The sequence below is a fragment of the Oncorhynchus nerka genome, linkage group LG13, assembly GCF_034236695.1.
Source record: "Oncorhynchus nerka isolate Pitt River linkage group LG13, Oner_Uvic_2.0, whole genome shotgun sequence".
Classification (NCBI taxonomy): Eukaryota; Metazoa; Chordata; class Actinopteri; order Salmoniformes; family Salmonidae; genus Oncorhynchus; species Oncorhynchus nerka.
In genome coordinates, this window is record NC_088408.1 from 68,835,283 (window position 1) to 68,852,984 (window position 17,702).

The following is a 17,702-nucleotide window of genomic DNA, read 5'->3' on the forward strand; positions in this document are numbered from 1 at the left end:
CCCCTTTATTTATCCTACGGTTCTGACTTGGTGTACAGGGAAAATACTGTAAGAACGGCCCATGTTCGGAATTCTGTCGCTGTACATTTCAAAAGTGCTTAACAAGTTGTTATATTGATTACGTCGGTCCTAGCTTGCTAATTAATGTCTTGATCAAAATTACGGATTGCCTCTTATCCGCTCGTCATCCCCTTATGCCATAGTTTGTACATCTCAATTGTCAGTAGACACCACATGTGTAAGTTATCCATATCAGTTATGTTTTTTTAAAGGCAGTACATGAGGCTGAATGAACTGTTTCGAATGCAAGACAAGGCTCTGCTGATAGCCAGGTGTAATAGTGGTAAGTATTCACCTCATGGTGCTGGAAATAAAGTTCTGCTGTTGGGACAGCTTTATGTAGGCTCTAACAGTTTGTGTGCGCCGTTTGTCACCATTTTAATGCATTGTTTAGTGTTGTGTTGTGTAGTGGCTTTGCTGGCATGCATCAAAACAATTGGGGGGGAGTTTGCCCCACCAAGATTCACATGCGAAAATGGCCACTGGTCCCCCTCCTCTTCCATGGCTGCGCAAAGTTGCTGGATATTGGCGGGAACTGGAACACTCTGTCCTACACGTTGATTCAGAGAATCCCAAACATGCTCAATGGGTGACATGCCTGGTGAGTATGCAGGCCATGGAAGAACTGGGAAATGTTCATCTTTCAGGAATTGTGTAGAGATCCTTGCGACATGGGGCCATGCACTATCATGCTGAAACATGAGGTGATGGCCGCGGGTGAATGGCATGACAATGGACCTCAAGGTCTCGTCACGGTATCTCTGTGCATTCAAATTCACTAATGATAAAATGTAATTGTGTTTGTTGTCCGTAGCTTATGCCTGCTCATACCATGAATCCACCGCCACCATGGGGCATGGTACAGCTGTCTGCCAGGATTAATCCTTGAAGAGCACACTTCTCCAGTGTGCCAGTGGCCATCAAAGTCGATCATTTGCCCACGCATCGGTTACGACGCCAAACTGCAGTCAGGTCAAGACCCTGGTGAGGACGACAAGCACTGAGATGAGCTTCCCTGATAATTTTTGAGACAATTTCTGACAGTTTGTGTAGAAATTATTTGCTTGTGCGAACCCACAGTTTCATCAGCTGTCCGGGTGGCTGGTCTCAGACGATCCCACAGTTTAAGATGTGGAGGTCCTGAACTGGTGTGGTTACACATGGTCTACGGTTGTAAGGCCGGTTAGACGTACTGCCAAATTCCCTAAAACGACATTGGAGGTGGCTTATGGTGAGAAATTAACATTACATTCTCTGGCAACAGCTCTGGTGGACATTCCTGCAGTCATTATGCAAATTGCAAGCTCCCTCAAAACTTGAGATATCTGTGGCATTGTGACGAAACTTCACATTTTAGAGTGGACTTTTTTGGTGCAGGTGTGTAATTACCATGCTGTTAAATCAGCTTCTTGATATGCCACACCTGTCAGGTGGATTGATTATAAATATAGTGTAGACATTTTTAATGGAATATCTACATCGACGTACAGAGGCCCATTATCAGCAACCATCACTCCTGAGTTCCACTGGCACATTGTGTTAGCTAGTCCACGTTTATAATTTTAAAAGGCTAATTGATCATTAGAAAACCCAAATTTAGCACAGCTGAAAACTGTTGTCCTGATTAAAAAAAGAAGTAAAACTGGCCTTCTTTAGACTAGTTGAGTATCTGGAGCATCAGCATTTGTGGGTTCGATTACAGGCTCAAAATGGCCAGAAACAAAGACCTTGCATGTTTTTGTTAAAGAGAAACATATAACTTACAGTAATGCCACAATATATGTTTTGTGACCTTTTCTATCATTTGTTTTGATTTCAAGCTGAGTAAAACAACTATCTCTATTTATCCTTACTATTTCCTTTACTGCCAATTACTCTTAGCCTCACTCAATAACTTTAATTCTAAAAAGAACTGTACATTTTATTCTAAAATTAACTGTGAGAAAAAATACATTATTAGTTAATAACTCAACACTGAAATATGTCATTGAATGTACATGCACAAAATGTATCTGAAATGCTTGTGTACATTACGAATAGTTTTTTCCCCCTTTTATGGGGTGGCAGGTAGCCTAGTGGTTAGAGCATTGGACTTGTAACTGATAGGTTGCAAGATTGAATCCCTGAGCTGACAAGGTAAAATCAGTCATTCTGTCCCTAGGGCTTCATTGAAAATAAGAATTTGTTCTTAACTGACCTGCCTAGTTAAATAAAGGTTTAAAAAATGTATCAATGGTAGAGGGTATTCATGCATTGTGTGAAACAACTGGTGAGTGGTGTTATACAGGTAACAGTCAAAATGACAGTGTTAATTGACTTTGTTTTGAAATTTCTTGTTGTGTTTATTTTTTTGCTAGATGTTTATTTGTTTAACATTTTACTGCATTGTCAGGAGCTAGTAATATAAGCATTTCGCTGCACTCGCTATAACATCTGCTAAACGGTGTACACAACCAATAACATTTATTTGATTTAAAGGAAACACCAACATCAAGTGTTTTAATAGGGAGTTGGGCCACCACGAGCAGCCAGAACAACTGCAATGTGCCTTGGCATAGATTCTACAAGTGTCTGGAACTGTACTGGAGGGATGAGACCCCTTTTTTCCCAAAGGAATTCCATAATTTGGTGTTTTGTTGATGGTGGTGGAAAACGCTTTCTCAGGCACTGCTCCAGAATCTCCCATAAGTGTTCAATTGGGTTGAGACTTGGTGACTGACACACACACACACACACACACACACACACACACACACACACACACACACACACACACACACACACACACACACACACACACACACACACACACACACACACAGACACACACACATTTAACTCAAGAACCACATGTACAATGAGGGAAAAAAGTATTTGATCCCCTGCTGATTTTGTACGTTTGCCCACCGACAAAGAAATGATCAGTCTATAATTTTAATGGTAGGTTTATTTGAACAGTGAGAGACAGAATAACAACAAAATAATCCAGAAAAACACATGTCAAAAATGTTATATATTGATTTGCATTTTAATGAGGGAAATAAGTATTTGACCACCTCTCAATCAGAAAGATTTCTGGCTCCCAGGTGTCTTTTATACAGGTAACGAGCTGAGATTAGGAGCACACTCTTAAAGGGAGTGCTGCTTAATCCCAGTTTGTTATCTGTATAAAAGACACCTGTCCACAGAAGCAATCAATCAATCAGATTCCAAACTTTCCACCATGGCCAAGACGAGGTCCCCCTGCTCAAGAAAGCAGCACCCGCAAGGTCCCCCTGCTCAAGAAAGCACATATACATGCCCGTCTGAAGTTTGCCAATGAACATCTGAATGATTCAGAGGACAACTGGGTGAAAGTGTTGTGGTCAGATGAGACCAAATTGGAGCTCTTTGGCATCAACTCAACTCGCCGTGTTTGGAGGAGGAGGAATGCTGCCTATGACCCCAAGAACCCCATCCCCACCGTCAAACATTCAGGTGGAAACATTATGCTTTGTGGGTGTTTTTCTGCTAAGGGGACAGGACAACTTCACCGCATCAAAGGGACGATGGACGGGGCCATGTACCGTCAAATCTTGGGTGAGAACCTCCTTCCCTCAGCCAGGGCATTGAAAATGGGTCGTGGATGGGTACTTCAGCATGACAATGACCCAAAACACACGGCCAAGGCAACAAAGGAGTGGCTCAAGAAGAAGCACATTAAGGTCCTGGAGTGGCCAAAGCAGTCTCCAGACCTTAATCCCATAGAAAATCTGTGGAGGGAGCTGAAGGTTCGAGTTGCCAAACGTCAGCCTCGAAACTTAATGACTTGGAGAAGTTCTGCAAAGAGGAGTGGGACAAAATCCCTCCTGAGATGTGTGCAAACCTGGTGGCCAACTACAAGAAACGTCTGACCTCTGTGATTGCCAACAAGGATTTTGCCACCAAGTACTAAGTCATGTTTTGCAGATGGGTCAAATACTTATTTCCCTCATTAAAATGCAAATCAATTTATAACATTTTTGACATGCGTTTTTCTGGATTTTTTGTTGTTGTTATTCTGTCTCTCACTGTTCAAATAAACCTACCATTAACATTATAGACTGATCATTTCTATGTCAGTGGGCAAATGTACAAAATCAGCAGGGGATCAAAAACGTTTTTCCCTCACTGTATGTGGATGCACTTGCTTTCAATATACACTACCGTTCAAAAGTTTGGGGTCACTTAAAAATGTCCTTGTTTTTGAAAGAAAAGCAACATTTTTTGTCCATTAAAATAACATCAAATTGATCCGAAATACAGTGTAGACATTGTTAATGTTGTAAATGACTATTGTAGCTGGAAACACATTATGTTAGCTAATCCAAGTTTATAATTTTAAAAGGCTAATTGATCATTAGAAAACCCTAATTTAGCACAGCTGAAAACTGTTGTCCTTATGAAAAATGTTATAGAAATACAGTTGTTGATATTGAATGTGTAATGCAATAATATGTCTGCGGTAGAACTTTGCCACAATCTCAAATCAAATCAAATCAAATTGTATTGGTCACATACACATGGTTAGCAGATATTAATGTGAGTGTAGCGAAATGCTTGTGCTTCTAGTTCCGACAATGCAGTAATAACCAACGAGTAATCTAAACTAAAAATTTCACAACAACTACCTTATAAGGTGTGAAGAATATGTACATAAAAATATATGAATGATTGATGGTACAGAACGGCATAGGCAAGATGCAGTAGATGGTATCGAGTACAGTATATACATATGAGATGAGGAATGTAGGGTATGTAAACATATAAAAGTGGCATTGTTTAAAGTGGCTAGTGATACATGTATTACATAAAGATGGCAAGATGCAGTATAGAGTACAGTATATACATATGAGATGAGTAATGTAGGGTATGTAAACATTATATTAAGTGGCATTGTTTAAAGTGGCTAGTGATACATTTTTTACATCCATTTTTCCTTTATTAAAGTGGCTGGAGTTGAGTCAGTATGTTGGCAGCAGCCACTCAATGTTAGTGGTTTTAACAGTCTCATGGCCTTGAGATAGAAGCTGTTTTTCAGTCTCTCGGTCCCTGCTTTGATACACCTGTACTGACCTCGCCTTCTGGATGATAGCGGGGTGAACAGGCAGTGGCTCGAGTGGTTGTTGTCCTTGATGATCTTTATGGCCTTCCTGTGACATCGGGTGATGTAGGTGTCCTGGAGGGCAAGTAGCAGTTGCCGTACCAGGCGGTATTACAGCCCGACAGGATGCTCTCGATTGTGCATCTGTAAAAGTTTGTGAGTGCTTTTGGTGACAAGCCAAATTTCTTCAGCCTCCTGAGGTTGAAGAGGCGCTGCTGAGCCTTCTTCACCATGCTGTCTGTGTGGGTGGACCAATTCAGTTTGTCCGTGATGTGTACGCCGAGGAACTTAAAACTTACTACCCTCTCCACTACTGTCCCGTCTATGTGGATAGGGGGGTGCTCCCTCGGCTGTTTCCTGAAGTCCACGATCATCCCCTTTGTTTTGTAGATGTTGAGTGTAAGGTTATTTTCTAATTTACAGTAGGACACTGCATCTCAGAGCGATGCAATAGTATGAAATATTATTGATGAGGAGCTCCCTCCAGATTTGATGTTGAAATGCAAAAGTAATTTCCAGTATTAATTACAATTACACAGTTACTGCATTACATAGTGTTTCAGATATTATCCAATATAGCAATATTGCAGGTTAAGATGGTGTTCCACTCAAATAAAAACATTTTTACATATGAACCATAATACAAAATAAATACATTCATCCAAAAAACAGAAACTACATTTAGTTTTTTCTCTACTTGGATATGGACCAATGTATGCAAAGAGGTGAGTTTGAAATCTTGCATATGTATGTATCTATGTATATAAAATGTTAATTTGTCAAAAGTAAATATTTCTGTAAGAACTCCCACAGGTTTGCCTCACAATGGGAATTTATCAAAAAGACATAAAGACATCAATTTGGAGTCAGTTTGGACTCAGAAACGTGTCCTACCACCACACAATTAACATATTTCAAAACATAAATACACTTTGTGTGCTATACACTATATGCTTGAATTTGGAACATATCGAATGGACTACCTTGGTGTCAAGGTTTGTCACTTTTTGATTTTGATGATAAACAAACTATAGCTCACAAACCTGCGTTTGTAATTATCATAATATTTCAATATTCAGCTGTATATCCTTCCCATAAAGCAAAAATGGAAAAGGTCTTGTCTTTTTGACTCTTTTAGACTACGGTAGACTCTGGGCTTCTTAGCCTGCTGTATTTATGGACGAGAGGGCTGAATGTGATCCTGTGTGTATTTTATCTCATTCTGTGTGAGTTACAGCTTGGCAGCTCTAGTGAATTTCTGACATAATCTGGTTGCAGGTGGGTGATTGACATAAGGAGCAGAATGGCTTTGTCATTGCACGTGCTCCTTGTTAAACAAGATGCTCCTCTATTCTCAACAGTCATTTGCTTTTTTCAAGAGCTTGACACACAGCTGAAGGTGCAGCCAAGGTATGGTGATGACAAATGGTTTTGTTGACCTACAGGGGTGATCATGGTATTGATAACATTTCAAACATCCTCCTAATCAATGGGGTTTTCTGTTGAAGTTGTAATCTTTCTTGAAACAGGCTTTGTTAGGGGCAGTTCCATTTACTTGACCAATACGTTTTTGGTGGTAAGCTAATGGGACTGGGTTTGAGACGTGCAGGGCAAGAATCAGGAGGGGGCTTCAGGTGGGGTGGCTTGGATCTCTGAGGTGACTCACTAGTTGTTTTATTCAGATGACTTAGCAAATTCCTCAATGACCCCCCTCGTCTTAAAGCTTTGGAGAGCAAAGTTTGCTAGGATCTGTTCAAAGTCCAGATCTCAGGTAACAGTGTGAAGGAATAGGGAGCTCTACTGTTCTGCTGTGCAGACTAAAGAACATAGAATAACATATGTCACAGTTCTTGCCTTTGTTTCAGGACAAAAACAAAAATCCCTGAACAAGGAAATCATTGTTGTCTTACGACTGTCACTTTAATTTTCAATGTCAAACATGATTGAACTACAACATATTGAAAACTGTTGACACTTGGAACATTTTGACAGGTTAAAAAGATTGAATATCAATGGAGGACATTATATTTGTCTCCTTGTAAATATAACATGAAAAACACATTGCTCTCTACATGCAACAGGAGTCCTTAAATACCTTGGCTGTCAGTACTCGGGGGAAACAATGGCCTCCTAGTTCTTCAGTCTAGAGAGAAGCTATAGCTCACTGATGGAGAACATATTTCCAAATAGCAGGTGTTTGAGTCTGTCAGTGCCTGGTCCTCACCATGACTGTCAATGAAAGGGCCAGCTCGGCCAGGTGTGGGAGCACCTCTCGGGCCCTCTCAGCTTACTCCTTAAATATGTTGAGGGTTTGGGGGAGGATGTAGCTGATATCAGAAAGTAAAAGGTTGTGAGAGAGCACACAATACATTTTCCCTGTCATTGGGCAAGACTAAAGATTCATAACATAGGTAAATTATTATGATAATTCAAAAACCACAAACCATGCATTTGCATCTTTTGTTTAGTGCTTTATCTGTTCCATCAAATATTTAAGTGCCTTGACGAAAGTGAATAGCTTAGATATCTTAATTTGTTCAGAAATTCTGAGTTACCAATGATGAACAAACATACAGCACACTAGTCTCAGTGTAACTAGATGGATATAAATCATAATGAAACTCTAAATGCTTCTTCTTCAGATGTATCATATCGCATTTGCCTAAGAAATTAAGGCACATTGTGGAAATAATGGCCTGGGTTTTAAGGGAACACAGAGAGACCTGTGGGGATGAGTGATATCTGGCACACCATGAAGAGAAGGAGAGGTGTGCTGCCCGGTGCTTAGCCCAAATGAAAGCCCTGCTTAGTGGAGCAGAGATCAAGATGACGGACCGGTGGAGGATTCAGCTGGGCCTTTGTTATTGATAAGTCTGTCATCCCTGCTGATATTGGAGCAGTAATGACAGCTGATGATTAGGCCACTCCTGAGCTATTAACTACATTTCTTATCCTTACTCGAGCCCAGGAGAGCAGGCTAGAGAGACAAAGGCAACCTTTATGAATTCAGGGCCTTAAACGGCATCCACCTGACCTGAAAGGCACAACTGTTACGTCTTTCTGCCAGGCCAAAGAAGTCAGGGATGAGATACATGTCAAAGGTCGCTATTTAAAATGAAGGGGTTCTGAGTGACTGGGCTGTTGAAAGAAGGCCGTGATGAAATTACAGAAAATTGGCTGTTTTGTCAACATTTCATCGGCAGATTTACAGAAAGCTGACCCCGACCCTCTGTCCCCCCTCTTTCACAGAGCTGTGGGGATTGGGTCAGTCAGAATTGACTGACAAAGAAATCTCCTCTTTATTTCTCTCTCGCTTTCCCTCTCCCTCTCTAGAAGTGATATTTAATATGATCTCTTTTTAATGATCCTTAAGTGGCTGAAATTACATCTCCCCCAAAACATGTAAGTAGGAAAAATGACCAGTCTGGTCTCATAGATAAGACGTAACATAGTAAACGTAAAACACTCAAATTAGTATGATATGTTACGTTTGGTATTGTTACATAAGACAGAAGGTGGATGGGTGGGTGTATAATGCGAATGTCTAACAACCCTACAATAGCCTCAACAGCATTCTGTAGGGTAGCACCATGGTGTAGCCGGAGGACAGCGAGCTTCCTTCCTCCTCTTGGTGCTTTGACTTCAATACAAAACCTAGGTGGTTCTTGGTTCTCACCACCTTCCATAGACTTACACAGCAATTATGACAATTTCCAGAGGATGTCCTCCAACCTATCAGAGCTCTTGCATCATGAACTGACATGTTGTCTACCCAATCAAAGGATCAGAGAATTAATTTAGTACTGAAATAATAAGCTACAGGTATCTAGCACTGCAGTGCATAAAATGTGGTGAGTAGTTGACTCAGAGAGAAAGACAATAGTTGAAAAGTTTTCAACAAATTAATTGATTCAAAAATGAAGAGAAAGAGAGATTTCATAATTTCTTTCTTTCAGTTTCACTTACTTAGCTAGCAAATGCAGCTGACTAGTTAAGTTACTCAAACACCCAGCTCAAACAGAGGGATGCTATGTTAGCTAGCTGGCTATGACTATCCAACAACACTGGAACTCTTCCAAGTCAAGGTAAGCTTTTGGATTTATTAATTTATTGCTACCGGGGACTGCTGGTGTAACCGCTAACTAACTTTACACTGTAACGTTACTGCATGATTGTGGCATGTTTACTAGCGTATTAGCTCTATTAGCTATGTTGACTAGGACATTACTTTAGCTAACATGGGGACAACAATGTAGGCTGTGTGTACAGTAGCAGTTATGACATGGTTTGGCTTGGAAAGGTTTTTTCGCCTGGTCTCATACAGCTGCTGTGTTGTTCGTTGAAGTCCACAAACAAAGGGAAAAGGTGAGAGGGAATACAACATAGCTGCTATGACAGTGAACTGTGTTTATGCGCAATCAGGGGTGTATTCATTACGCCTATTCTGTTGAAAAACATTTCTTAATTGGAAGCAAACGATACGATTAAAATATCTGAATTTGTCTAATAGAAACTCTCGTTTGCAACTGTTGGTTACACCCAACTAATGATTACACCCTAAATAAGCTAGATGCAGACAAGAGCGTGCAAGGCAGTATTGAATGTGTCACTGTCTGTTATCTCAAATTTTTCTGTCGACCTGCGTGTACCTACGTTGTAAACTTTCATTCATAGGCTAGGTTGTAGCAACCTCATGATGGGTATAAAGTATCATGTAGTAGCTTAAACCTATCGGTGTTAAATTGCACTGGGTGAATGGAATATGAATGACAGTCGTCCAACATGCTGTAATAGAAATAAAGTATTGCTCATGAAAAAAATATTGTCCTCCCTCATCATAAACTGCACTGACCTCCACTGTAGCTAAACCTTCCCCCAACCATAACCCTAACCTTAGCCCTTTAACCTTACTCCTGAACCTAACCTTAAACCTAACCTTAACCTTTAAACCTAACCCCTAGCCTAGCTAACGTTAGCCACCTAGCTAATGTTAGCCAAAACAAATTGGAATTCGCAACATATTATAGGTTTTGTAAATTCTTAACATATTGTACAAACTGCAATTTGTAAAATGTCAAAGGAATTCTAATTTGTAACTTATCATTCAAAATCACGAATATCATGCATATATTGGAACTAGTGGATACATGGAGGCTTATATATCCTGACCGAGTGAGATACAGTGTACAGTGCATTCGGAAAGTATTCAAACCCCTTCACTTTTTCCACATTTTGTTATGTTACAGCCTTATTCTAAAAAGGATTAAATCATGTTTTCCCCTCATCAATTTACACACTATATCCCATTATGACAAAGCAAAAATAGGTTTTAAGGGGTCCTGAGCGCTCTGGAGCAGGTTTTCATCAAGGATCTCTCTGTACTTTGCTCTCTTCCTCTTTCCCTCGATTCTGACTAGTCTCCCAGTCCCTCCCGCAGAAAAACATCACCGTAGGGATGGTGCCAGGTTTCCTCCAGATGTGACAATTGGCATTCAGGCCAAAGATTCCAATCTTGGTTTCATCAGACCAGAGAATCTTGTTTCTCATGGTCTGAGAGTCCTTTAGGTGCCTTTTGGCAAACTCCAAGCGGTCTGTCATGTGCCTTTTATTGAGGAGTGGCTTCCGCCTGGCCACTTTACCATAAAGGTCTGATTGGTGGAGTGCTGCAGAGATTGTTGTCCTTCTGGAAGGTTCTCCCATCTCCACAGAGGAACTAGAGCTCTGTCGGAGTGACCATCGGGTTGCAATGTCAACTGTGAGATCTTATATAGAGACCTTTGTGCCTTTCCAAATCATGTCCAACCAATTTAATTTATCACAGGTGGACTCCAATCAAGTTGTAGAAACATCTCAAGGATGATCAATGAAAACATAATGCACCCGAGCTAAATTTTGAGTCTCATAGCAAAAGGTCTGAATACTTATGTAAATAAGGTATTTTTGTTTTTTTATGGTTCATAAATTTGCAAACATTTCTAAAAACCTGTTTTCGCTTTGTCATTTTGGGGTATTGTGTGTAGATTGATGAGGAACATTTTTCATTTAATCCATTTTAGAATAAGGCTGTAACGTAACAAAATGTGGCTCAATCAAGCTAGTCGTATTGACTGCTTTTTTATTTCACTCTCGCTGGCACCAAAATAAATTTAAAGTATTGATTGGGGACGGAATATGGCCGGACCATCAAATAATTAGGCACATACATTACTCTTACAGACTTTTCACGTGGGCAAGGATATTGGAAATGTATCAAAGCCTATTGGATAATAATTGGTTTTGAACTGGGACAGAAGAACTTACTTTTTCCGACAATAACATAGGTACAGCAGATCCCTGTATTATGTGGAACACTTTTAAATGTACCTTTAGAGGCTATGCAATTCAATAGTCACTTCTAAAACAAAAGCAATTTGGGTCAAAAGAGTCCATTTTAACAAAGGAAAAGGACTAACAGTACAGATAGATAGCAGTAAAAAAAAAACTGTACCATAGAGGCACAGAATAAGTTAGAGGAAAAACAAAAAGAAATGGAGGAACTTATTCAAGATCAAGTGTAACATATTATAAAAAATAAAGCGAACTGGATGCAATATGGGTAAAATGCAACAAATTAATTTTAATTTTCAACATAGAAATACTAACAAAAATAATTTACTGAAACTTATCACAAATGTTGGTGACAACCCATGACTCACCAACATATATTTTGAAAGAGGAAGCAAAGTACTTTCAGCATATGTTTTTGTTTCAGTCTCCTCCGTCTCCACTAACCAAAGTTAATTCTATGGATTTTTAAAATATTAATAATAAAAAATTAACAGCTGTACAGGAAGACTCATGTGAAGGCCAAATTACAGAGGAGGAACTTGTTGATGCAATTAAAGCCTTTAAGCCTTGGAAAACTCCAGGGCTGGATAGCATAAGAGTTGAGGTATAACACACCTTTTTTGATGTACACAGGAGCATTATTAGCATGTTTTAACCACTCTTATAAAAATGGTCAATTATCAGATACTCAACAAGAAGATCTGATTTCATTATTACTGAAACAGGACCCAAGATCCTGTTCTTTGAAAAAAATGGAAACCCCTTACACTTCAGTGTTGTGATGCAAAAGATTGTAGCAAAATGTATCACACATAGAATTAAAAAGATATTGTTGAATATTATTCATCCTAATCAAACCATATTTTTACATGGATGATACATTGGAGATAATTTAAGGCAAGTACTGGAAAATAGGACACTGTGAAAAATCTTTTGATAAAGCATGACGTATAAAGTATAAAGTTTAAAGGCTTTTGATAAAGTATGACTGAAATGTATATATTAATGCCTGGAATATTTACATTTTGGAGAATCTCTTATACAATGCGTTAAAGTTATGTATAGTTACCCTAGGTGTAAAATAGTAAATAAGGGCTACTTCTCAGAAAGTATTCAACTGTCAAGAGGAGTAAAACAAGGTTGTCAACTATCGGCATATCTATCTATTATGGTCATCGAAATGTTAGCTATTAAAATCAGATCCAACAATAATATCAAAGTGCTAGAAATCCAGAGCTTAAAAACAAATATGTCATTTTACACTGATGATTCATGTTTTCTTTTAAATACACAATTTGGATCCCTCCACATCCTCAATGAGGATCTAGATACTTTTTCTACCCTCTCTGGATTACAACCAAATTATGATAAGTGTACTACAGTATATTACATACTGGATCACAAAAAAATACAACTTTATCACTACCGTGTAGTTTACCAATGAAATGGTCGGACTGTGATGTGTACATATTCTGTATTCATATCCCGAAATACAAATTGCTACCATGGAAAGGAAAATCACCATGATTAACTCTGTAGACATATCCCAGTTCACCTATTTGCTTATGGCCTCGTCTACACCTAGCGACCTGTTTTTTATTATTATTACGAGATAAAAAATACTAAATTTTATTTGGAATGGCAAGCCAGACAAAATTTTACAGGCCTATTTATATAATAAATATGAATTAGTAGGGCACAAATTATTAAATATTAAAGCATTTGACCACTCACGAAAGGCTTCAGTCAAACAAAAGTTATACTTAAATCCGAACGGGTTCTCTAGTAGATTAGTAAGAATGTCGCACCCCGTGTTCAAGAACGGCCTTTTTCCCTTTATTCAGATTTCAACCTCTCACTTTCGGTTATTTGAAAATGAAATAATCCCTAAAATATCACTATTTTTAAAACAAGCCATGGAAAGTTGGTTGTGATTTAAGCTTAATCCACCAGAAAAGACTGAAACAATTATACAACAAATAGTATGTTTAAATTGAAATATAATAATTGATTAAAAAATACATTATATATATATATATATTATATAATAAATTGGACTGATGGAGTTGTCACACATGCAGCTTACAAAAACATATGGAAATGCCTGCTCTACTCAAAATTACAACCAACTAATTGCAGCATTACCGCAAAAATGGAAGAGGAAAGTGGAAGGGGGGGAAAGTAGGGAACTTGTCTGTCGTTCCTGCATTAAAGACCAAAATTGGTTAAAGGAAATTGTGATAAATAAAAAGGATACCAATTTCATTTATAAAATGGACAGCTGTGCCATATAGATTGCAAAATAGTTTGGAAGAGATTTTCAATGTACCGATTCCAAGGCATATGGTTTATGAACTGATATGCAAAACAACACTGGATTCTAGACTTTTTAAATTGTAATTATTATACAAATGTCTTGCAACCAATATAATATTATATATATATATATATATATATATATATATATATGGGATACAACCATCCCAGCTCTGCAGACGGAATCATCAGATCAATTGTTTTGGTACTGTCCGTATGTAGCTTGTTTTTGGTCGCAGGTCCAGGAATTACTGAAGAATTGCAACATTTAACTGGAGCTAACTCTGCTAATAACACTGTTATGTGATTTGAAAAGTCATGGTCAATCGATCAATAATATTACATTACTTTTAGCTAAAAGTTGTGTCTTTAATTTACAATCTGTAAAAAGATTAGAAAGGTTCAGAACATTTGTGAAAAATCACAGCTCATGCAAAAATATTTGGCAAATAGAAATCAAAAATGGATGGGAGGGTTGAGTGTAGCTCAAGGGTGGGATTAAAACAAACTAAAAATAACTATTGTAAAATACTTTGTGTCCGTAATATGTATACAGTATGAATAAGCTGGAAGTAGAAGCCTACGTGTTGTTGTCAATCAGTTTTCTCCAATTAGGAGAGGGCTGGTAGGGTGAATGGAAAATAATAAAGGAAAATACAGTTGAAGTCGGAAGTTTACATATACTTTGGTTGTGTGATCTGAGTGGGCATTCTATGTTGTGTGTCTAGTTTGTCTGTTTCTGTGTTTGGCCTGATATGGTTCTCAATCAGAGGCAGGTGTTAGTCATTGTCTCTGATTGGGAACCATATTTAGGTAGCCTGTTTGGTGTTGGGTTTTGTGGGTGATTGTCTCCTGTGTCAGTGTTTGGTCCACACGGGACTGGGTCGGGTTTAAACATTAGTTGTTTTTGTAGTTTATTCATGTATAGTTTTCTTATTAACAACAAACATGAATTTCGCTGCATTTTGGTCCTCCTCTCCTTCGACGGAAGAATCCCGTAACAGGTTGGAGTCATTAAAACTCGTTTTTCAACCACTCCACAAATTTATTGTTAACAAACTATAGTTTTGGCAAGTCGGTTAAGACATATACTTTGTGCATGACACAAGTCATTTGTCCATCAATTGTTTACAGACAGATTATTTCACTTATAATTCACTGTATCAAAATTCCAGTGGGTCAGAGGTTTACATACAATAAGTTGACTGTGCCTTTAAACAGCTTGGAAAATTCCAGAAAATTATGTAATGGCTTTAGAAGCTTCTGATAGGCTAATTGACCAAATTTGAGTCAATTGGAGGTGTACCTGTGGATATATTTCAAGGCCTACCTTCAAACTCAGTGCCTCTTTGCTTGACATCATGAGAAAATGAAAAGATATCAGCCAAGACCTCAGAAAAAAATTGTAAACCCCCACAAGGCTGGTTCATCCTTGGGAGCAATTTCCAAATGCCTGAAGGTACCACGTTCATCTGTACAAACAGTAGCACGCAGTATAAACACCATGGGACCACGCAGCCGTCATACCACTCAGGAATGAGATGCGTTCTGTCTCCTATAGATGAATGTACTTTGGTGTGAAAAGTGCAAATCAATCCCAGAACCACAGCAAAGGACCTTGTGAAGATGCTGGAGGAACAGGTACAAAAGTATCTATAGCCACAATAAAATGAGTCCGATATCGACATAACCTGAAAGGCCGCTCAGCAAGGAAGAAGCCACTGCTCCAAAACCGCCATAAAAAAGACAGACTACGGTTTGCAACTGCACATGGGGACAAAGGTCGTACTTTTTGGAAAAATTTCCTCTTGTCTGATGAAACAAAAATATAACTTTTTGACCATAATGACCATTGTTATATTTTGGAGGAAAAAGGGGTAGGCTTGCAAGCCGAAGAACACCATCCCAACCGTGAAGCACGGGGTGGCAGCATCATGTGCACTTCACAAAATAGATGGCATAATGAGGCAGGAAAATTATGTGAATATATTGAAGCAACATCTCAAGACATCAGTCAGGAAGTTAAAGCTTGGTCGCAAATGGGTCTTCCAAATGGACAATGACCCCAAGCATACTTCCAAAGTTATGGCAAAATGGCTTAAGGACAACAAAGTCAAGGTATTGGAGTGGCCATCACAAAGCCCTGACCTCAATCCGACAGAAAATTTGTGGGCAGAACTGAAAAAGCGTATGCGAGCAAGGAGGTCTACAAACCTGACTCAGTTACACCAGCTCTGTCAGGAGGAATGGGCCAAAATTCACCCAGCTTATTGTGGGAAGCTTGTGGAAGGCTACCTGAAACGCTTGACCCAATTTAAACAATTTAAAGGCAATGCTACCAAATACTAATTGAGTGTATGCAAACTTCTCAGCCACTGGGAATGTGATGAAATAAATAAAAGCTGAAATAAATCATTCTCTCTACTATTATTCTGACATTTCACATTCTTAAAATAAAGTTGTGATCCTAATTGACCTAAAACAGGGACTTTTTACTAGGATTAAATGTCAGGAATTGTGAAAACGGACTTTAAATGTATTTGGCTAAGGTGTATGTAAACGTCCGACTTCAACTTTATATACACTACCAGTCAAAAGTTTTAGAATGCCTACTCATTCAAGGGTTTTCTACATTGTAGAATAATACTGACGACATCAAAACTATGAAATACCACATATGGACTCATGTAGTAAAGTGTTAAATGTAAAGTGTTAAATAAATCAAAATATATTTTATATTTGAGATTCTTCAAATAGCCACCCTTTGCCTCAATGACAGCTTTGCACACTCTTGGCATTCTCTCAATCGGCTTCATGTTCCTTATACATTCTATAAGAAACGTAACATATCATACTAATTGGAGTGTTCCAGATTTACAGAAATGACAGGCTTCCTCTTTGTTACCAAAGTCTTAAGGAAATTATAAATGTTTAAAATAATGTTCCATAACAACGTTTTCTGTTACAATATTGTATTACAATTAACACTAAAAGTAACATAAAATACAAAATATCTATCAGATAGTTAACAAATTATAGACACTATAGTATGGACAATTTAGTGAAACTGGCAAACAATGTCATCAATCTTACAAGTAAAACAAGTGTAAATTAAACATTAATGGGCTGAAATTGAAATAGAGATACATGATTGGTTGGCTATGGACACATCACCTTAAATGTTTTGCTACACAGCATTCCCTCTTAAATCTCTATACTTGTCCCTGACCCCAGACCTGCCTTCTGTCTGCCTCTGGTATTCCCTGACAAAGACCAGCGGGAATCCTGGGCTTGTTGCTTTAGCCTCCAACAGCCGGAGGCAAAGCATCTTTCATTAAAGTCTAAAACCTCAGGAATATGATACTTGCCTAGTGATAAGATCTGGTAATGCAGTAACATGGAATTATGGAAGAAGAAAATTGCCATTTTGTAAATAAGCACCTGTGATCTCTCATGAAAGCCCCCTGTTTATGGGCTGGGTCAGTACAGGGAGAGAGAGGGGGCCTGGAACCCAATCTGGCACCGGCCTGCAGACTCAGAGGAGGGATTTACAGACCAGGGGCCATGCAGAGGTCCGGGGCAGTAATATTGGAGCTGTAGAAAGTCAGCCGAGGGAGGACCAGACAGTGCTCTCTCTCTCTCTCTCTAGTACCTGCAGCCAGAGAAAATCATCTCCCCCTTACAGGGGAGCATGGCCTCCTGTAGATGGTCCAGCCAGTAGGCTGTGTTAACCTACAGACGTTCAGAAAGAAAGCCATGTTAAGAGTCATGTTGTGCTGGTCAATGCTAACACAGAGGGAGCCTCTGCAGGGTAGCATTCCATCCACTCTCCATAGTGTGTGAACCAGGGTGACCACTTTATTGCATTGACCCCTGA